Below are 23,717 nucleotides of genomic sequence, written 5' to 3'. Positions count from 1 at the left end.
GAGGGGGTGATTCAGATCAGGAAGCCAAAATATGTAGCTGCATCTTGGGGTATATAACATATAGAGTGTCTATGCTGTCATGGAATGAGGCAAGATGAGATTTTTAACCAGCTCTGGGGTAGACTAGTTCAAATAATAATAAACAAATGTTGGCAGTGGCCAGAATGACTTCTGCAAACTTTAGTTGGGGGGGGGGGGGGGGGCAGTGGATCAGGTCAGCATGTGTGGAAGTGTAAATGTCACCTTGACACAACTGTATGCTAGTTTTCAGGAGGAAAAGGCCATGCAGGTTCCCTGTTGTGTATTTCTGGGCAATGAAATGTAATTCCTTACCAACAACCAGCAGAAAAAAGAAATGGGGGATGCAGAAAAACTGTATTAGTTCACCATCTAGCTTCATTTCCAACCATCAAAAGTTCCAGAATCAAGCAACAAGATTTTCATTTTAAATATTCTTTCCTACTTACCGTAAAACCACCTAAGTTCATGTCTGTGACCTCATCCATGCAGACTCCCCCAACCTCTTGCTTCAACCATTTCTGGACCCCAGACAACAGATATGTACATGCAGCAAGAGTCGTCGAGTAGGATGCACATTGCCTTTGATGTCTAGAATATCAGAATGCTCTAGGTTCTATACCTGCACCATGTGCTTGAATTAATTTTCCAAGATTGTTACTGCAGTACACCTTTAGGTATTTGTTTCATTCTTGATGTGCGATCCCTTGGAAGAGATGTTAAGATCTCAGCTGCCTGAGCTGTTTCTAGCTTAGGTGGATATTAAAGATCCAGTGTTAGTTAATGGAAGGGAATACAGAGGAATTTCAATGGTGTCCTTGTGAAATTTCCCCATTTTGTATAAACAATATTTAGGTCACCCTTGAAAATAGGCCACAAATGTAGTGGAACTAACTCTGTTAATAAATGTTAAGTAAGTAAATACATTGATAATCTTTCTGTAATGTATATGTTGGCTGGTGTTGTGACTTGCTTTGGTGTACAAATGATGGATGGCTGGTTTCTGAAGCAGCAGTCCTGTCAGTCTGTTAACATTTGCAGATGAATTCATTGATAATGCATGTTATGGTACATTCTTTCTTTTTCTTTCAGTCCACAGAGGAAAATGAAAACTGATATTTTCTGTTATTTGATAACTAGTATCCTGTTGTAGGGACCCAGTTACTGGTGACCTGAATGAAATTATTTGTATGAACAAAGATATACATTGCAGTAGACTCAAATATGCTTGAGATGTTAGCTAAATTTTGTTTCAGAACTACATTTAGAGTCTCACAGCCACATGTTGTGGTGCTATAAGCTCTTGAAACAGAATTTGTTTCTTGCATTAACCCTTGTACAGAGTTATTTTTCTTCAGATGTTGCAGGCGTAGCTTCTGACACTCGCACAGTGACAACTGAGGCTTTGCATTTCATGTAGGCTTTGCAGAAGGCATACTTGAGATTAACACCAGATGTACAAAGTAAGCTGCCATAAGTAACTGAAAGTGTTGTAGTTGAACTTAAGCTTGTAAAGCTGAAGTGGCACATAGGTTTGGCACACTGCCAGATCCTAAGTACTGTGGGTTAGAGCTTGTTGTAAACATTGTCCCTGCTTTGAAAATGTCTAGACTATATAATTAAAAGTCAGTTTTACTGTAAAATCTGCTTAGTCAGTTTGACTGTGTTGCAAAGCTTGGTTTGCTAAGTATAATTACTCAACTTTCTGTGTACAAATGGCACTGTCTACATTTCAGTTCTGCAAAGTGCTTACACGTGCACTACAAACTCAGAACCACACCTGTGGTTAGTAGCCTTGTATCTGTTCTCACTCTGAGACTCGTCTTGTCATTTAAATCATTTGTTAGTCACTAAGTGTAGCTGAAATTATACTGAAAAGCATAGAGCACCTTCTTTTGAGACATTAAAATAGATAGGTCTGTGTAGCATTGGTTGTTCACTGGGAGAAATAGATAATTTACTGCTCGGTTTCCACATTTCTTTGTGGTGCAACTAATATAACATTTAAATGGTATTCTATATTGCCTAGTTTCAGGTGTCATCTGATCCACTTATCCTTTTTGTGCTACCTGTATGCATTCATAATCAGCAAACTGCTGTTTGACTATCAAAAGATATAATTACCTGTGCAGCACCAGTTCATGCAGTGGATAAAGAACAGTATCATTAAGAAGCAGACAAGTTTACAAATATATTGACGTCTCAGCTTATTATATATCTGGAACTTTATTGTGGATGTCCTGGAATCAAGCAGTTTTGTTTTGCTACCTGTGTACATCCATTCCATAATATGCATTCCACTTCTAACTGAAAATGCAGGTATTTCTTTGGTACCAGACTAGAAACTGGACAAAAGGTAGTAGTTTGCCTTGAAAGGACCAGCTTCCGGTTGGGATTATTGCATAACCATAAAAGCATTCTGTGTACCTCAGTGTGATGTACCAAATAAAATACTTCTTTCTTTCTTGGTATGCATTTTAAAAATCGCAGATGGCTTGCTTACAAGAAAGCATACTGTTTAAACCTGATTTCTATATTTTCTTGGAATAGCTATAACAAAAAGTAGCAGGAACCTTCAGCAAGTAAAAAGATGACCTGTGATGTCAGTCAGGACTCTGTGGTGGTGCCCTATTATTTGATCTCTGCTTCACTGACCTTCCAAAAAATAACACAGACCTATGGCTACCTAAATTTGCTGATGATTGCAAGATAGGTGCTGTTGTTGACTCAACATTCAATATCACTTCATCAGCTTGATGTAGACCTTGCAAGAAAATGGGCTTTAAATAAGAGATAAAAATGTAGTATTGTTCAATTTGGTAAGTGAAGCTGTCCTACAGCCTATAACCTGAACACCGCCACCTTGAGATAAATTTAGTCATCAGAGATATTAGCACCTTCACTGACAATTCCTTATGTTTAAGTAATGACATAAGGACAGTAGTTAGAACATCCTTCTGTTTGACTCAACTAATCTTTAAAGGCATCTTATCTAAATCAAAATAACTTATCATCCCTCTGTACTCATCTCTTTGTCAGACGTATTATTGAGTACGGCAAGCTCTTTGACATGAATTTGTCTAAAAATTGTACAACTTGAAATATTCCAGACTCTGCCCTCCGTGATTTCCAGCACCTTCACAAAACTAACAGTACCTGCCCTATGAAGTTAAATCTTTGCCAAAAAATGGACAGGATATACTGGTATGATAGCTTCATCTCCCAATGCATATGCAGTCTGTGAAATAAGCTACCTATTCACATACTGAATAGAATGAAACCCTTACAACCTGCAAGGTGAGCCTTGATGAATGGATCAGTAGCCACAAATTCTCCCCAAGCCTATGTTGTGTAGCCCTCCATGAAGTAGGAGGTACCATATGAGTTTGGATGCTGACAAAGCTTTACTGTTCTTGGACTAATTGCCTCGTGGCACAAAATAAGACTTTCAGGGATGAACCATCATAGACACATATATTAGATTGTCAAGCTTTTGACCTACTGACCTTCAAGAAGCTTGATTGCTATAACCCCGAATTGATGTTTTTGGTTTTGTAGTAAGTTAATCCATCCATCCATCTATCTACAATCCCTTTTTCTGAATTTTTTAGGAAATGGGGTTGAGGTGTCACTTCAACAGTGACACTCTTTTACAGCCAAGGTTTGTGACTGACTGAGTTTTGATTGTAATGAGAGAAGAATTTTATAACCTTGGAAGGCATTGTAATGTTTCTGCCAAGTATTTTTCAGTTATTGCTATTTATTTTTAGTAGTAGATTCAGTGGTGTTAGCTTTCCCAGTGTGCATTCCAAGCACAGACATTCAGGCAGATGTCACCTCTAAGTAACCTTTAAGATACAGAATATAATGACAGCTTCTAAAGCCTTTCTGAATAGTTTCTTTACCAACTAATGTTTCTTCAGGAAGTTGTACCTTTTCAAATTGGTGAAGTTGGCTTGTACCAAGGCTATAAAATGCAGGGCTGTATTCAATAATGGGTTGCATCACTGTGGTATAAAATGGTGCGATGATCTACCTGGACTGAAAAACATGCACTTTATAATTAGATGGCTTTCAGAATATGCTTTACACAGTAGTCAGAAAAAAATGTCTATCATTGCCTGTACGTCCTTAATGATGCTGTGCTTTTTATAATTTGACTGTTTCGTAAGCTTTACTGATATTACATGTGAGTACATTTCTGCAATATAACAGGTATATATTTTTGCAGACCATTTTGGAAAGTATCAGCATTTTAATTATTTGTGTTATCCAGTTTGTAATTATATGCATAATTTTAGCCATAGACCATGTCCCAATTTTAAATTTGAGTTGAGTAGTCCAAGAAGAAGTGCCCGACCCCAGTACAAAGTGTTGTCTGAGACCATCAGGAACCTCTGTTGATACAGACAGATAACCCCACTACCACCTTGACTGTTAAGTCCAGAATGTTTGGCACATTGAGGTAAACAAGCAGATTGTCATTTAATGTTTTTAATTTGTTAGCTATTCCCATTTGAAGAAAAATATGAAAAGCCTTAGAAAGTTCAAGATGTAAGCAGTATGCACTGTCAGAGCATGGAGTCTGGCAGGGAAGGTGAACAATGCCAATAAAATGTGAATTTCACAAGTTAAGCATAAAACATGAACTGTTCTTTTTTCATTAATGTTAGGGAAGTAAAGAATTCAGGAGACAGTTATTATGTTTGGGACAGCCTTTAGTTAGTTGTGTCACAACTGTCATTATAAAGTATGGTGTACTTATCGGGAGAAAATAAAATGTTAATATATAAAATTTCCCTTTTATTATGTATCTAGAAAACACTATAGTAAACATGATTTGAATGATAATGTTATCAGGGCAAAGAAAAATAGAACAGATCCAGTTAAAGAAGATATGCTTAAAAAGCAGAGACACATAAACAAAGAAAATGTAGCCGGCAGTACGTGAGCAGTTGGTGAACTGGTGACTCAGGAGAGACGAAGGAAAATTAGAGTGGGACAACAGATAGAGTACCATTGGTATGAAAGGGTCATAGCTGCAAAAGATCACTGAACAAATAAAGGAGAGAAGGACCGCAAGGCCTGAAAGCCAGTATTACAGCATGTGCTTTGTTTTATACCCAGGTTTCATCTCATTTACACTAAATATATTGCTAAATTCAGACGTAGAACTCTCTAGTAGAACTCTTGTATTGATGAACCATATAACAAAGGAAGGGCAATAATGAAAAGTTATAAGAAATCTCCATCCTGCTACCTGAAGACCACACTGAAACACGACAACAAGCCACTTAAGAACACTATAAGAAAATGTAATGCAGTGTATGATGTTAAAGTTGTTACAAATACCAAAGGAAGTTACAAATCTTTCTTCAGTTTTGTCTGGAAGTTAAGAAATAATGCCAGCAATACACTGAGCTCATAATGCCAGCAATACACTGAGCTCAGCCATAATAATATCACACATTCCGGTGCCAAGAATGTAGTGAATATATTAGCAGATAAATTAAGTGCTAATGTCACCTCATCTATCCACATTAGTGCTCCCATGATCCCTTAAATTTAGTTTCCTCTAAAATCACCATGGAACAAGTCCTATAATCCATATCAAAGGCTAATGTGAATAGTTCTATAGGACCAGATAACATACCAGGCAGTACAAGTATATATTATAAAATAAAACGACAGGCTACTGACCCACAGAAGTTTATTTGTATCTCTAGCTCCTTGGCTTAATAGCCTTCAAGTAGTTACATTCAGTGATAAAATATACCCGTATACATATAAAAAAGCACATAAAGACAATTAATTAATTATTAAAATAAAACAATCATATTAAATATTTCCAATTAACTTCACAATTCAACCCCAAAGGCATTAAGGTATTATATTTCAGTATAAAAACAGATTCCTTGTATAAAAGTGTATCTTTTAATAAAGAATTTCCCCCCATTTTAACATAATTTTTTTCAAGAACTGTACCCTGTAGTAATGAAAAATCACTATCATGTTGTTCTTTAAAATGGGCTGCTATAGAACTTTTTCACTTTTTGCTTCTTAATATCCCTGATATGTTCCTGCAACCTTAATCTAAACATTCTTTTAGTTTCCCCCATATATAGAATAAGTTGCAGGGTCACCTAAGGCATAAATAACACCTTTAGTGTTACATGAAAAAATTCCCGTAGAATAAAATGTAACATTGTTGATGTTACCAAAGCAGCACACCACAAACTGACAAACACCGCAGGTATTACATGGAAAAGTACCCAGTGCAGATGGAAGCCTAGTAATACTAATATCAGGAGACATAAAATTACCACGAACAAGCATGTCTTTTAAATGCCATCCATGCCTATATGAAATAAAAGGAACATCCCACAAAATTTTACATAGTTCCACGTCTCTCATAAGAAATTCACAATAATATTTCAACACATCACAAACTTGTCTGCTTAAAATATTATGAGTCGTAACAAAGTAAATTTTTTATTTTCTACAATTCTTTCTTTTATTCCTATTATTGTAATAATTATTATTACTTTTCTTCTGTCTGTCACAAAGCCCAGAGATTTTTTGTAGAGCTTCATTAACTAAACCCTGTTTATGCCTCCTATTTATGAACAAAATACCTGTTTTGTGAATTTCATCGTAAAAATCTTTCTCATTATTACAAATTCTATATAATCTTAATAACTCACCATATGGCAAAGAAGAAATCAGATGGGGGGAATGGCAACTATTACCATGTAAATATTGATCTCCATTCAAAAACTTTCTATGCACAGATGTACGAATCTCACCATTTTCAAAACCTCTCAAACATAAATCCAACAATACATTACTAACATACTGTAATCCGTCAAAAGACATATTATATACATTTTTTGTAAATCAGAAACAATTTCTTTAACTTCATTTTGCCCACCATGGCAAATAAATGTCAAATCATCTATATACCTTTAATAACAAAACATACTTTTTTCATAAATTCATGTTTATGCAAACAATCAGTTTCAAATAAAGCCATCATTAAATATGCATACATGGGGGTAAAAAGTGACCACATAGCAGCACCTTGCAACTGGTGATAAATTACATTATCAAAAATAAAATAATTGTACAAGAGGCAAAAATGTACCAACTCTATATGTAATTTGAAATTGGGTTATCACCCCAAATCAGTATAATACGTATATCACATCTTCATGTTTGATATTAGTATATAAACTTTTGACATCTAGGGTGATCCAATACATTTCTTTTTTCCACTTAAGCATATAAATTTTATTCAAGAAGTCAAAACTATCTTTGATACAAGAAGGAAGTTTAGAAACAAATGGCAGGAGGAATTCATGCAATAATAGACCTATATTGTGCAAATAAAATGTTTGCATGCTGAGATAATCGGGGGACCAGGGGGGTTACAAAGGTCTTTGTGAATTTTAGGTAAACAGTAGAAGGTTGCAATATTACAACCATCCACAGAAAATTTCCTTGTCACATTCTGTTTGGAAAAATACCCCAACCTTAGGCTTTTATCCATCAAGCATTTAAATCATAACAATGCATTATTATAATAATGAATATTACTTGTTTCATAAATTCTCTCATCTCCTAAATGTCCATAGCACATACATGCATATTGCGTGTAATGCATAACAACTATTTTGTTTCCTTTGTCCGAAGGTTTTATAATTAGATCTTTCCTCATGCTAAGGTCTTTCAAGGCCTTCCACTCCCCCTTCATCAAGTTTTAGCCTATATGTTGTTTATCGTTAATAAACTTATCATATAACTTCTGGACCGAATGATTAAGCATAACCGAAAACTGTATAATGCATTCATTAACATATAGATGTATAAATCTATTTTTACATGAAATACAAGGAGTGTCTAACAAATATTAGGGATTGGCAGGAGAATCATCTCTAATTTCATCACTAGTTTCAGAAATACAGGAAAATAAACTATCATGAGAACATTCAGAAAAGTCAGAAATTGCCCATATATTTTTAATCAAATTTTCACCATAAAAAAATTCTTCTTTAAAAACATGTAGATGTGGCATTATGTGGGGATAAACTTCAAACCCAAATTTTAAGTTGTTCATTCAATAGCAATACAACCTGACAAATTTATAACTAAAGAGTCGGCATTAAATTCAGTCACAACATTTGCAGAAATATTAACAAGTTCATTGTCATCTACCTCTTTTCTGTAATGGCCAGAATTGTCCTTCAGATGTGGCTGCATAGGTCCCATTAACATTTCTCCATTCTTCAGAAATGCTGCTAATGTGCTACTGGATCTTGTAAAGGAGAAAGAGAAGGAAATACGCTATAATCACTATCTGGTCCTATTGTAAAGCCCATACCATCTGAAGACACAAACGAAACAGACTGATGCTTTTTAAAACCTCCACTCTGACTTACAGACTTCCCTTTCCTCTAGCTTTTTGATTGGACCTCCAAATGAAGGCCCACCATTCTCATAGTCCTGAATACCCCTCTTAAGTTTGATTTTTTTCTGCTCAACAAGTTCTGTTTCAAAAGTTTTAAGTCTCTTATTCATGTTACTTATTAAACCATCTAGCTGAGCAGTAGAAAAATGAGAAGCAATGTCAGTATTATAAACCTCATACCTCATCCTTTAACTTTTGTTGTTTTATCTGGTCTTTTGCAACTAAAATTGCAACATATTCCATGGAAAATTTATGTGCTGCTGCCAGCCAGCAGTCTTGGAAAAGTTTATCCTTGTCATTATTGAGATCAAACGGGGTTGTGGGACTCTTAAAGGCACTGAGTCCCCTCAGTGATACAATTCAATTCTATGTAACGTTGTAAACCAATAATATTAAAATGTACCTTGTTCTCTTTAAAAAGCAGCCGTTCAAAATTATCACACAATTCTTGAACCTCCGTAGGGGCAATTCATCTGGCCCACTGTAGAAAAAGGGTTATCCATTGTACGTTCTCTCTACTCTGAATATCTACCCAGAAATCTCAATAGATTGTCACCGGTATTGTTGCCAAACCGGTCACCACCTTGTACACCACCAGAAGCACCTTGTGTAATGTACTTTTCCATAGTCCTTTGGTAGGAACTCAAAGAAGAACATCCTTCTTCCTGAAATACACAAGGTATAATAAAAGTGGAAAGTTCTATAGCAGCCCATTTTAAAGAACAAGCATGATAGTAATTTTTCATTGTTGCAGAGTACAGTTCTTGAAAACAAATTATGTTTAAATGGGGGAAAATTCTTTATTAAAAGATAAACTTATACAAGGAATATATTTTTTATATTGAAATATAACACCTTGATGCCTTGGAGTTGAATTGTGAAGTTAGTTGTAAATGTTTGATATGATTTTTTTATTGGATAATTAATTGTCTTTATATGCTTTGTATATATATATATATATATATATATATATATATATATATATATATATATGTATATATATATATATATATATATATATATATGTATATGTGTGTGTGTGTGTGTGTGTGTGTGTGTGTGTGTGTGTGTGTGTGTGTGTGTATATATATATATATATATATATATATATATATATATATATATATATATATAGTGTATTTTGTCACTGGTGTATTTTATCATTAAATGTTACTCCTTGAAGGCTGTTAGGGTGAGGCACTAGAGAGATGAATAAACTTCTGTGGGTCAGTATCCTGTTGTTTTATTTTACTGAATTTTTATTTTGTGGTTTTGTGTACAAATATATATTATCTTAAGACTTTACTTAAACCGTTAAGCCTCAGCATGTCCATAGGTTTGTATCTGATGCCTGGAGAATTGCCACTGTGACTCCCCTATGCAAGGTTGGCCCCTCTATTGACCCAGGTATTTAGAGGCTCATCAGCCGCAACAGCCTTATATGCAAACCCATGGAATTTACCATAACAGAACATATTTATACAGATAAGGCAATGTAAATGATCTAAAGCCTCACTTTGTTTTTGTCTGCTGAACATATGTTTGTTAATGAGAGAACTTGCCTTTTGAATCTTATGGGATTCTTTTAAAAAGTAATCACAGCACTTGATGAAGGCCTGGTAAGTTCATACTGCTTATGTTTGCCTTACTAAGGCATTCAACACAACACTTGTGGTGAATACTCTACAAATTAAAAACATTAATTAAATTATAATTCATACCTATTTCAGTTGGTAAACACTGGTTAAAAACAAGACAGAAATAGTCAGGGTGATAGAGGCTACCTCTCTATCCTGTTGAGGGGGTTAGCATTCATGTCCCATAAAGCTTTCTAATGGGCCATTTCTATTTGCATTCAATCCGTGGTAATGGTGCTGCAGTAGCATTGTCGCTTCACGCAAGACATTGTCCTGTTCGATTCTCAGCTAGAGCGTCTTCTGTGTGGAGGCATGCATGAATGGGCGTACCTTCGTTGAAGGTTGTGCGTCAGGGCTGGTAACTTGGCACATAAAAGTCCACCACCAAACATTAGCGGACCGGAGTTCTGCTGTGGCGACCCCTAACCGGGATAGGCCGAAAGACGCAACAACTTCTCAGATATAAAAGAGAAGTAGCAATGGATAGCCAAATAAGGTGATGCTTTTAAGCTGGATAATTTAATTATTTTATTAAAGTAGGACAGACTCATCAAGGTGGTCTACAAAATGTGTCCGTCATGCAGTAATAATAGTAATGGTTGTAAACTGGGTGCTCTCATATGCTTCCCTCTGCATAGTCACATAATCCAGTGATGGCTTGCCCATGGTGATGTCTTGTGTACTGTCCATGGGCTTAAGCTTAATGCCAAAAATGTAGTGTGATTTTAATTGGGAAACTATCTTTCCCTAGTTTATACTATATTAATAACACCACTTTAAAACCGAGACAGTCGTTAGAGATCTGGTCACCTTTTTTCACAGTGAACTATCCTTTGACTGTCATATTTCAATCATAGTCAAGAAATGATTCTGCTTGGCACAGTTAATTTCCAAAGGAATTTCCTTTAGGAGTACCTTTAGGAGTAAGGAAGTCACAGTTCCTTTGTATAAGTTCTTCATTAGACCTATCATCAAGCACAGTATCCTTTCAGCATGTACCTCTCCAGACATGTTGCCCAACTAAAAAGGCCCCAAAGATTGCTGAAAAAGAACATTACTGAAGTAAACATCCAGAGCTACACTGACAGATTTTAAAGCTCCTTGACTATATGCTGTCTCATCCGGATTACTTTGTGGAGATCTCTGCTTAGCCTTCTGAACCATAAAATACCCCGTTCTTCTTGATCTCCTTCACCTTTATATGGCTAGTGACATCACAGACACTCATGCCAAGGATATGAACTTTCATCAGCACATAAATAAGATTGGCTGGTGTGATGTCTAACCCAGCATTTTCCTGATTATGGAATAGGCTTTCTCTATATATCAAACAATGAGACCAATCATGATTATTGCATGTGTACTTGTAAATTCACTCCTGGGATATATATGTATGAGTACCCTAGGCTGAGGTAGCTAATACTTTCTAAGTATGATGGACTTACACTGTCTAGGAGCTCAGTAGGTATCTTGACCACAATCTTTGAACCTATGAATCTATGATCTCACCGTTAATGCCAGTAAATGTAACATCAAAAGGCATGGTAAAAATGATGTAAGTCATGATCGCAAAATAAGTAGTTAAATCATAGAAATATATGTGCATGTGTTTATGTTTATATACAAAACAAATGGTTTTCAAAAATGGGGCAAGTTAGAGACAAAAATATGTCAAGCTCAAAGTCACATGACTCGGTGAGCCAATCAATGTTTACTATCAATTTATGAATGAATGAATGACTTTGAAATACTCATTTAAAAGCACAGTAACCTCACATAAATAAAACAATCTGTCACTTAATATGAAAAAATACTAAATGTACAAATCTCCATGTCAATAAATAATAAAAACTACAACTTTTGAGCTAATACAAAGCATTTTAAATATGCATTCATTTAACCCTGGACTTTTGACTGCAGGCAAACTTACTTGCCATTCAGCTTCCTGATACTCCAAAAGCACATTGTGATTCCCAGTAAACTGTGTTAAATCAACCGTGTCTAGTAAAAAAATTTGAAATTTTCTAAAGTCCTGACATAGTGCTGCATGCTTCACTAATACATTATTCTTGTCTTTATTTTTTATAGCAAATACATGCCCATAGTTTCTTTTTGCCAATCTTCTGATAGTCTTACCGATGTAATAACTTGAGCATGTTTCACAAAAAGCCAAGTAAACAACTGCACAGGAGTCACAATTGAATCTTTCCTTGGCTACTATTGTTTGAGCTCAACATATTTTGTCTCCAACTTGTGCCATTTTTGAAAACCATTTGTTTTGTTTTTATAGTTTCAAATTTTCTATGCTGTAGTGTGTTTTGGTTTATATGTTCATGGAATGGCAGGCTTGCTTGGAGACACATCTCCCCAGGACATTAACTTGGATTTATTGGCATGTATGGTACCGGAGGAACTTATACTACTGACCCAAAGACTTACCTCAGCAGTATCTGAGGTGTGTGGTTTATTGGAAAGTGTTAAAACTGGCAGCAGCATTATGAGCATGTCTAGACCGCTAGAGAAGACCAGAAATACTGATGTTTTGTATAGGGTGGCTGTACACATAGAGTCAACACATCAGGATAGAACTGACAATTCAGTGGCTGGATCAACAGCACCTGAAGGGTTCAGCTCACTGTAAAATGGAATAACTGTGAACAGTTGTTGTTGTTGTTTGTCTTTCAGCTTTTTCCCGGTAAGGGGTCGCCACAGCGGAACTCTGGTCTGCTAATGATTGGCAGTAGAATTTTACAAAACGCCAAGGTGCCAGCTCGACACCCAACCTTTAATGAAGGCACGCCCATTTACGCACGCATGTCTTTTGAATGCTACCCAACTGCGGGGAGGACATGCAGACTCCACACAGAAGGCACTCCCAAGCCAAGAATCGAACGGGAGAACCTCTTGCTGTGAGGTAACAACGCTACCGATGTACCACCGCAGCTTAACTGAATAATTGTGAACAGTAATAGGAACAATTTTAAACTGCAAGAGAGGAACATCAACAACTCACTGAGTGACGCTTTGTTCAGCAACATACCTCACAGTGGAAGAATAGTTCATTCTATGGTTGCAGTACCAAGTACAAGCACTGACATTAGTTATTTAATTCATAATGTTACAAATCTGTTTTCTGATGCAGAGCTTTCAACTTATACAGAAAATGTTTTGGTTGGCACTAATGAAGCGGATTTATTTTCTTACCCTGGTAACTTTAAAAGAGACATATTTAAATAAGAGACAATGAGTTTTTAATTAAAACCCTACAATATGAAATACACTACCTATGGAAGTTTAAGACAGAACTTGCACCTTTTGACGTAACAATTTTTAAATTCCCGAATGGAGTTGTACCAGGAGATACTATATGAGGAACTGGTCAAATTATTTAATAATATGGGGGTAACCATGATGAAATTATTAGAAAATGAATATCAGAAGCAAATTAAATCACCTGAAAAGAACATTAAGGCTTATTTTATACAATTCAGCACATTATATTATGGCATTAGTGCCAAAGCTAGTAAGTTAGTTTCACTGTAATTAATAAGAAAAACAAGAAACTGCAGAGAGATGCTGAAGGTTATCATATTGGGAGAATGTACTGTTTGAAAGGGAAGAAATTTGGTCAGAACAATTTTAGTCAAGGATAGTTTAAAGATCTAACCAATGCTACCTACAGAAGTAATGAAGTAAACACGCAGTCTAAGACTACGGGAGAATATTTCAAGCCTCAGTCTCTAACAATGTGAAAGGGCAACCCCTGGTTTATCTCCAGCTCCTTTTGCTCTGAACCCACCAAAACAAATGAGGACTCCACAATGGCTACTGAAAGGAAGGGACCAAGTACCAAGTAAGGTGGAAAAGCAGAGGAAAGAAAAAGAACTTAGTTATTCATGGGACATTGTTAACATAAGTAATTTATTATGGACAATAATCATGTTTCTGTTTTATCTAAAGGATTTTCTTTCATTCTCACATAAAAGCAGATTTAGTGAAAAATTTAGTGGATCTTATTCTACATTTGTAAGTTAAATTTAAAATATTTATTAAAGGACATTCCAAATTTAATCCAAAAAGAAAAATAAATTTCTGTTAAAAGTACATACAGTCCTACTTTACACAGCATGCTACAAGTTTTTCACCATGTTTGTGAAAATGATTTAAGAACTAATTTAGGTCTTAAACCAAAACTGTGAACAAAAATATAACGCTTATGAAAGCTGATAATGGTGGGATAGTAATTATCATAGATACCATTAAATATGTCAGAGCTACTGAACAACTTTTAGCAGACGACACTTGTTATGAAGAAGTATTGGAAAAAGATATCATAAGAGAATTTTCTAAAATTGACGCCATTTAATTTGACCTACTAAAGCAATGAAATATAGATCATGACCTTTATAAAAAGGTAGCTCAACTTAAAATGGCAAGATGACTTGGTATCCCTAAGATTCATAAAAACAAAGAAAACCTACCCATTAGTCCAGTAGTAGTGGCTGTTTTTTATAAGACAGAACCCATCTCACTGTTTTAGACCATATTCTTAGTCCAGTAGTACAAAAGTCGGAATATTATTTAAACGATTCATGGCATTTGTTAGAATTACTAAGAGATGTAAAAGGCATAGATTATGAATGTTTTCTTATTTTAACAGACATGATTTTTTTTGTACACCTGCATTCATGAATCTATTGGAATTGAATTTGTAAGGGAGTATTTGACAAAATTTACTGTGCTTGCCAATGCTATATTTACACTATTGGAAATAATTCTGGATAATAAGTATTTTCAAATTTCAGAAGAAATATTATAAGCAGAAAACAAGAGTAGCAATGGGAGCCAGGGTGGTCCCAGTGTTTGCTAACCTAGGATGTCTTGGTGGGAACAGAGTTATGTCAAATCTCACAAACTTTTTAATAGAACATTATTTTATAAACATTTTACTGGTGACTTGTTTTTCATCTGGAAGGGAACAAAAGATGAATTTTCATTGTTTTTTAATGATGTCAACATATGTACACTATTTATGAAATTCATTATTAGTGGTTTATGTAAAAAATCAATTTTCTAGACATTACTTTAGCTCTAGATGAAGAAAATGGAAAGAAACTTCTGTAATTAACTATTTAAAATAGCCAGCATCATACAACTCTCAACCTGGAAACTTCAAAAATCTGGACAAAGCACATGAAAAATAGGTACAAATCTGTATGTTGATTAACACAAAATTTGCATACATAATTATATAGCCCTGCCCACTCCACTGGAATTGTGGGATACCAACTTTTAAACGCAAACTGAAGAACAGACAACCAAAATATGATCATGAAACACAAAATAAGAAGAACTATAGTGTTTTATTTATATTAATATTTGAACTTGTGCAAAACTAAAATACAATATATATATATTCTTTTAGAAAAATAACACTGGGTGAGGCTGCACTTCCTTGCCTTCAGCCTTCTAAGACATTGAGAGGTATGAAACAGACAATGAGCTTATAATTATTCTCTATTTTTGGCATGTATTTTATATTGCTTTTATTTAACTTGTAACAAGATAAATTTTCTCTGTGGAGTTTTTCTCTCTGGGCCTCTGCTGAAAATGGGTACTTCCTTGACCTAGTTGGAATTTCCCAGTAAACAAATGTCAAACAAATAAAATAAAAAATAAAAACAAATAAATAAACTTTTTCTGTGGAAGATCAAAGCCTCTAAACAACAATCAGCTGAAGATTATAGAATTCCTGCTAACATCTACAAAGACCAGCAACACTTAAACTTGTAAGTCTAAAGCAGCATTTCAACATTTTCATAACCATTTTGTAGCACCTGATTACCTGTCAGAAACTGAAAAAGGGAGATTTGGAGATTCAGGAAAGGTGACAAAATCAGAAAGAAAGAAAGAAAGAGAACAAAAGAGAAAGTCAGAGAAACAAATACACACATACAAGAGTCAATGCAGTGCACTATAACATTTGTTTCAAAGAGCAGAGGCACTAAACAGCACACTTTTCCATAGTTATGAACAGCTGGCCTAGCTTACACATGTTGAAAAAAGATAACGTTGTCGAAATCATAAATTAAGAATGTAACAATGGGAAAGAATAGGAGCTTAAAATAATAAGTAGCTGGTTGTTATGCACCCTTCTTATCTTTCTCAGCTTTTTATATTATTTTACTTTTTTTTAGCTGCTGGTGGTGGTGGAGCTGGGGGAAGAAGCAGCAGCAGAAGAAATACACTTTTTCATGATTGATCAGATTCACTGCACACAGCTCCGAGTTTGTTACACTTTGTGTTCTTGCTTTGCTGCTCTGACTGCTGCCGGTGCTTGGGGACAGGTTGGTTCAGGATGGAGGATCAGGAGTTTCAGCCAGGACAACACACAGTCAGTATTGTAACACACACTTATTTTAAATAAAAAAAACACTGCTATAGTCTGCTGCTAGCCTAGTACTATTTCGGACCGCCACACAGCTCCAAGTCCGTTATACTGACTTGCTAGCGCTATGCTACTATCTCTTGTCTGTTGTCTTGTAAGTTGTCTTGTCTCTGTCTGCCAAGTTGGATTGGTCCCTCATCAGTAGTTCAACTTCTGCGTCTGTCCCGCCCCTCTCTCTTTATTCCTTATCCCAGACAGGCTGTTGCATTGTGCTAGATGTGTGAGTGAGGACAAGACCAGCACGTGCACTGCTAGTGTGAAAGTAAAGTCAACTCGTTTCTCACTCACTAGACTAGAGGTAACATTTTCTGTTCGGCCAAAAGTCTGTTTCTTCTTTAAAATGATGCTTCATTGCTTCTAAACCACATCATGAACTGCACATCTGCACTGACCCTGGTCGAGGCAGCCATAATGACAGCGTGCTTCATGATAAACGCATTACTTTGTTTGTTAGCTTGACACAACAACTAGTCTAGTATTATTATTTATAATTAAACAGCAATAGCTATCTGTCACATTTGCACATGTTTTATTATTCACAATCACATTGTTTATACAAAGCCTGCCTATTTATTACTAGTAATGTTTTCTAATTGAATAATAATAACAATAGACCACTCTTTGACTTTTGACCTTTGTCCCTTATTATTTTGGACACTGATTTCAGAGTTAATAGATAGAGAGATAAACTTCCGAGGAAAAAGCGTAAAGTTTTTTTTTTTTTTTTGTTAGGAAGTAATGATTGTACTTAACCAGCTTTTGTTAAATTGCTATTAAGCAAGAGTGTGCAGCTGTGGGAATTTTGAGAAACAGGATAGCTGAGTTACTCACAGGTATATGTTAGTTTTCCTGCCTGATCTTTCCAAACAGAAAGTGCACAACACTGGTATCACACTGTTATCATTAAGAGGAAGCCTAGCTATAAAACAGAGTGCACTGCTGCCTGTTATTTATTTATTTATTTTGTGGCACCTTGGGTGAATTGTTGACCCCCCCCAAACTGAAATTGCTGCTTATGCTTATTAGTATAGACTCTGGCCAATCCAATAAAATACAGTCAAAATTTCATTTTACATTATGTTGTCTTAGTTATTTTAATTTGTTTATTTATTTATTGACTTTTTTGAAACATTGTTTTTCACCCACCTAATTATCCTCCGACCCTCCAAAAAATACTGACTGCAGGCTGCTAACAAGTAAATAAGTGGTGCCCTTGTGAGCATCAGCACCTTCTAATCTAAAGACTTTCACGGAATTCATGGTTTCACCTGCAGTGGTACACTGCTGGCTGGAGATTAAGGCCATCAGCCCAGAGCAGCCCTCAGCCGAATTCTGACAGGCTGGCAGGCTGTTCACAAAGCTGATGTCACTGCACACACCTCCGTGCAATAACGTCAGTCCTAAAAAACACAGAAAAAGATTAAAAAATAGGCCTGGAAATTGAGAAAATTAGGGGGTGCTGCTAGGGAATCGTGGAACTCAATTATTTGGACCTCAAAACCAGGAAATAACCGAGTGATTCGGTATGGTTGAGAGATATGGCCAGCATGCATTTCATATGAAAAAGGGAGTCATAAAAGGTCAATCAGTAGATTGACGAGTGAAGATGACAGTTTTTTAACTGAAGCATAACAGCTTAAGATTCTATTTCTAGAAAGGGGTTATAAATCTAGTCTACTAGTGGAAGTTAAAAAATAAGTAATTTCACTAAGACATGATAAAGCAAAACCCATTTTAAAAACCAGTTAACTAAGCACCACAATAGTCCATCGAAATACTTTGGAAGTTGACAAAGGGTCATCCAAAATACAATACAAACAGGCCTTTCCATTACCTATTTCTATTGGCATAACTGCCGTCAAGGATACTTTGAGCAATAACTAGAAAATTATTTTAGGAAACAGGGAAATGGTAAACGTTTTAGGAAGTAAGCCTTTATTTACTTATAAAAAATTATTGAACATCAAAGATTTTTAGAGAGACCTAATATTTTAAACTCAGACAATACTATGAAATGTGGGAGATTCAAATGTGGGAAATGTAATTATTGTAGGTTTTTAAGTAACACTTCTAGTATGTATGTAAAAGCAGTTAATAAAACAATAGTAGCCAAGGATAGATTCAGTTGTGACTATTTTGGGGTTGTTTACTTGGCTTCTTGCGAAACTTGCTCAAGTTATTATGTTGGTAAGACTATCTGAAGATCAGCAAAAGAATTTAGGAGCATGTATTTGCTATAAAAAATGTAAAGACAAGAATAATACATTAGCGAAGCATGCAGGATTATGCCAGGACTTTAGAAAGTTTCAATTCTAGACAAGGTTGATTTCATAGAGTTTACTGGGAATCAAAAAGTGGTTTTAGAATGTCGTGAAGCCGAATGACAAATACGTTTGACTGCAGATAAAAGTCAAGGGTTAAATGAATGCATAAATTTAAAATGTCTTTTATTAGCTCAAAAGTGCCACATTGTTTTATTTATTTGAGGTTACTGTGCTTTTAAATGAGTATTTGAAAGTCATTCATTCATAAATTCATAGTAAACATTGATTAGCTCTTTGAGCCCTGTGACTTTGAGTTCAACATATGTTGTCTTCAGCTTGTGCCATTTTTGAAAACCATTTGTTTTGTTTTAATAGTTTCAAATTTTCTACACTGTAGTATGTTTTGATATATAATATATATAAATAAATATATACGCACACACACACCCGCGTATATATATATATATATATATATATATATATATATATATATGTGTATATTTATATATGTATATTTATATATGTATACATATATATCATTATTAAAAATGTAGGGGCAAGAGATAATTTAAACTTCAACTAGCATGTATTAATAAAGTCAGAAAAGTACATTATGTAGACCATCAAATTGAAAAGTACATGTCTACTCAGTCTAGGGCAATTGTTGTCAGCTTAACTACCATACAGCGGCTTTGGATTTTGAGTACTGATTGAAACTGTGCTTTTTGCTGCACTCCTCAGGCCTTCGTGATGTTGCTTAGATTCCAGGTAATGGTTTTAAACTTACAGGTAGGACGTCATTCCTATCCTAGTAATCATTTCTTTATTTCTTTTGTTACCCAGATAAGTGAATGAACCTAAACTAAGTTAATTTCAGCTCAGTCTGTGAAAGACAACAACAAAACAACTGATGTTATATATATATATATATATATATATATATATATATATATTTACACACACACACACAATTATGAATTACAGAGCTGTGATGATAAGTGAAATAAATGTGTCAGAGATCTGTATATATACTGTAAATATGTAAAATAATCACTGCCACTTTGTCTCTTGTAAAGTATTAGCACTTTAAGGCTGTAGGTATCTTTTAATGCCTTTGGGTTAGTGCTTAGCATCAGCGTGTTTGAGATAACATTCTGCAGAACTGAAATTTTGTAGAGAATAAAAGTTAATTGTTTCACTAACATTTCTGTCATGACTGCCATTTACTATGACTGGATAACCAGAGGTGCACATCCTGACAGAACCAAAGCAGAAATTTAAACTAAAAGTGCAGAATATGAGATAATAATGCAATATTCAAAATGCTGCACAATTTGGCTATATGTGCATGAAACACATGGGCATGGTAGACAGTTTGGCCATGTTATGATAATACCCTCCAGACACTTGTATTTAGCAATGATATTTAGATAGTGTTTCAAGATAAAAACAATAGGATTTTAGTTAGGGACCTCCCAGTACTGGATATATTAGTTTAGAGTTAAGGATGATAACATGAAAGATATCTGTATTGTTACTATTAATCTTATAAGAATGAATTGGCTGTGTTGTTTTATTGATTTGTTTTTACTGAAGTACAGGTCCCACAATGTAGGGTGATTTGTTTTATCTATTTCTGAAGCAGCAGGTTAACAGATATCAGTCTAATGAAAAGGGATATTAGTGAGGGATATAACTTCATCAATCTGATCTCAGTTTGCTCAGGGTATTGTGTAAGAAGTCTATGCAGGTACAGCATTTAATGTGCTACAATGATGTACTCTATAAACTATTGTTGCAAAGTCACTGAGAAGCATTAATCATTGTGTTCACTGAAAACCTACCATTTTTCCTCATAGACTGAGCACCCTGAAGGTTATAGTGCATTAGTAGTGGAATTTGTTAAGTACAGGGAGGCTTCCTTTCCCTTTGCATAATTTATATCTTATGTGCTGTCTAATGATTCGTACTTGCGTATGTCTTGTTCTGTCTGTGTGTTCCTACATTCCTACCTACAGTGTAATAATCAAGAAAGATAACTAAGGAAGCAAAAATGAGTACAGTATTCTGAGACTTAAATATGTGCGTGTGTGGGGGGGTTATTATTTTGTCTTTATTTATTTTACTAAGTGGGTTAGTCCCACTACACATGGGCATGTTTTCAGAGGAAACCAAGGTAGTATTTGTATTGCCTAGTACTTACTTGACTAGGAAGTATATGAGATGATTTGGGAGAAGGGCCAGAAGTGTTGAAGAATAGAAAAAATAAGTTTGTAGATGTTAGAGATGTTAAGGAAAGAAACTGAGTGGAATTTAATATCTGATGATGACATGGTTTTAAATAGGAAAAGTCATATGAGAAGGCTGCTGTAATAGTTTTCTAGAAAACGAATGGAAGACATTAGGGAAGGAAGGGTGGGAATTTATAGAAAATAAAATAAGAAACACGGAAGGCTCTTTTGTCTAAGCATTCACATGAAAGAAATGATATAGTATTAAACCCAAGGTAAGAGATTCTGTGACTCTGTTAAGTGTAAAGGGTGCAGAAGAGAATTCACAGTACTGTTTTTGAGAACATAGAAGGGTTAGAAGGTTTGAGGAGAACTGCAAATATATTTAGGGATAAAGGGCATGTGTCACATTAATGAAAATATAATTCGGTGGGGTCTTTGCAACCTGGAATAAAGTTACAGGATATTCATGACAACAAATTATTTGGATTAGTTCAAAATTATGGAGATAAAATGTGGGTCATTTTGATATTTATTTTTGTTATTAGCTACTATTTGATAATCTGGTATTGAATTGGTATGTTGAACCTTTTCAGTTGCAACCTGACTCCATGAACAATGAATATAGTAGTTTTATAGCATAAAATCAATACATAGTTTTATTAGGATTTACAACATGTAAGGAGTGCATAGCTTATAATACATTTACAACATGCAAGAATGTACGTAGTTTATCAGAGAAGAGAAACAAATAACTAATAGGACAATACAGTACCTGACGATAACAATTACTACAATATATAGTCACTGTATAAATAAATACAATGCATTTACTTATTAAAGACATCTTTATCATGTCTTTAACTGTCTTGACTTAAGCTAAGAATATAGTATGTACAGTGGTACAAGAGATTAACAATTACCACAGTAACAGTTGCATCTGGATTCTGACTGAAAATGGTTGTTTAGTGCATTTTTAAATTGTTTAAATGTTTCACTTAACAATGCTGCCCTGGGAGTTTCTGAGATAACAGCTGCTTTCCTGAATATTAAGTTTATGTTTTGTGTAGTAACCTTTTTTAATATCTTGAAGGTAAGGGTATTTAGGAGAGGTGTTGTTCTGTTGAGCACAGATAATCAGTTTGTGTTTTCAAGCACCTTGTAGTGGTGTGCGAGTCTGCTAAAAGGAAGAATCTAAAGATCTTTTGCATTTACTACCTGATTTGTACTGACATTCTCAGATGAATGCAGCACCGAAAAACAGAGACCGTATTCTAATTTGGGTAACAGTTTATTTTTTGCTACAGCTATTCTGGCTGTGGATGACAGAAGATGGGTGATTTTGTAGTAAAGTTGCAGCTGTCTTATGATTTTATTAGTGTTAGCATCTGTAAGTGCTGTAAAGGAAAGGGACTGGTTAAGTATGGCATTCTCTTTGTGGTCTGTTATTAATAAGGGAGGAATAGAAGGAATATTTTGCGTGGAGAACACCATAGCATTTTTTTTTCTTAGGTTGATTATTAGCTTGCTAGAGGAGGACCAGCTTCAGAGCTGGCTGAAGTTGTTTTGCAATTTGTTCTGTAGGCTGGTGTGTGTTTTACTGGATTGCAGTAGTAGAAAATCATCTGCATATATCACTAGGTAAAGATTTGAAAGTTCAAGAGGGAGGCCATTAAAAATAATGAGGAAAGAAGTGAGTTTAGTACAGAATTTGGGGGTATACCTGTGTTAAGAATGCCAGTAGAGGAGGTGGAGTTATTGTAATCAACCTAGAAGATCCAGTCCTTAAGATAGCTTTGAGTCCATTGAACTGTGTTCTCACCAAAGCTGAGTTTTTTTAAGTTTGTTACAAAGCAAATCATGGTTAATGGTTTCTAAGGCACTTATCATGTCAACAGTGAGCCTGGATGTAATTAGGTTTTCATTCATTTTGTAGTAAATGTTATCTGTTTTCATTGTAACGGATGTACATGTACTGAAGTTGTTATGTCAGCCATGCTGTGCATGACATAAGAGAACATAAGTATTAATGTGATTTAGCAGTTGCTCATAGCAAAGTTTTTCAAATGTTTTTTGTGATAGGACAAAGATGGGAAATGGTACTGTAATCTTTTTTGTAGAGGGATTGTTGCAATACTTGAAAGCTGAGGGCACAGTATCTGATGTCAGTCAGACACTGAAGATAAAGATCAGTAGTTTGGTTACCATTTTAGCAGCTAATCTTAAAGTACAATGTAGCTTACTGTATTTGGAAGCAGAGTTATTAAGATTCAGAGAAAAAAACTTTATTGATATTTGGGAGAAATTAAAGGATGTTGTTCACAGATTCATAGTTTCATAGATGTGTACTAGGCTAATGGCCCTGGAGCATTTACAAGCCTAGCCCATAGGATTACCCTGGCATAGTGCCACCCGACTTTAGTTCCCAGTGCCTCTGTCGAGTAGAACCACTGGAGTGATCCCCTGGGTGAATTTTCTATTTCCCATCCACACATCAAGATTTCTCTTGAAGAGAGCCAGTGAGGTGCTCTGTTTGACATGTATGGGAAGTTTATTCCATAGCATGGACAGTCTCTGGGTTATGAACCTGTCCCTCCAGCACATTCTGTTGATTGTGGTAATGAGGCTGAGGTCTCTGGAGCATGTAGTGTA

At 35.2% G+C, this 23,717-nt stretch overlaps 1 protein-coding gene across 2 annotated transcripts in view; it reads left to right on the top strand.

Annotated features, from left to right (window-relative positions):
- PRR5L (proline rich 5 like) overlaps nucleotides 1-23,717 on the top strand; it is a 959,912-nt gene that overhangs the window by 31,359 nt on the left and 904,836 nt on the right. The gene's annotated exons all lie outside the window — the stretch shown is intronic.

The sequence above is a fragment of the Protopterus annectens genome, chromosome 9.part0, assembly GCF_019279795.1.
Source record: "Protopterus annectens isolate FY-2018-M chromosome 9.part0, PAN1.0, whole genome shotgun sequence".
Taxonomy (NCBI): Eukaryota; Metazoa; Chordata; order Ceratodontiformes; family Protopteridae; genus Protopterus; species Protopterus annectens.
This window is presented reverse-complemented; position numbering and strand designations above follow the sequence as displayed.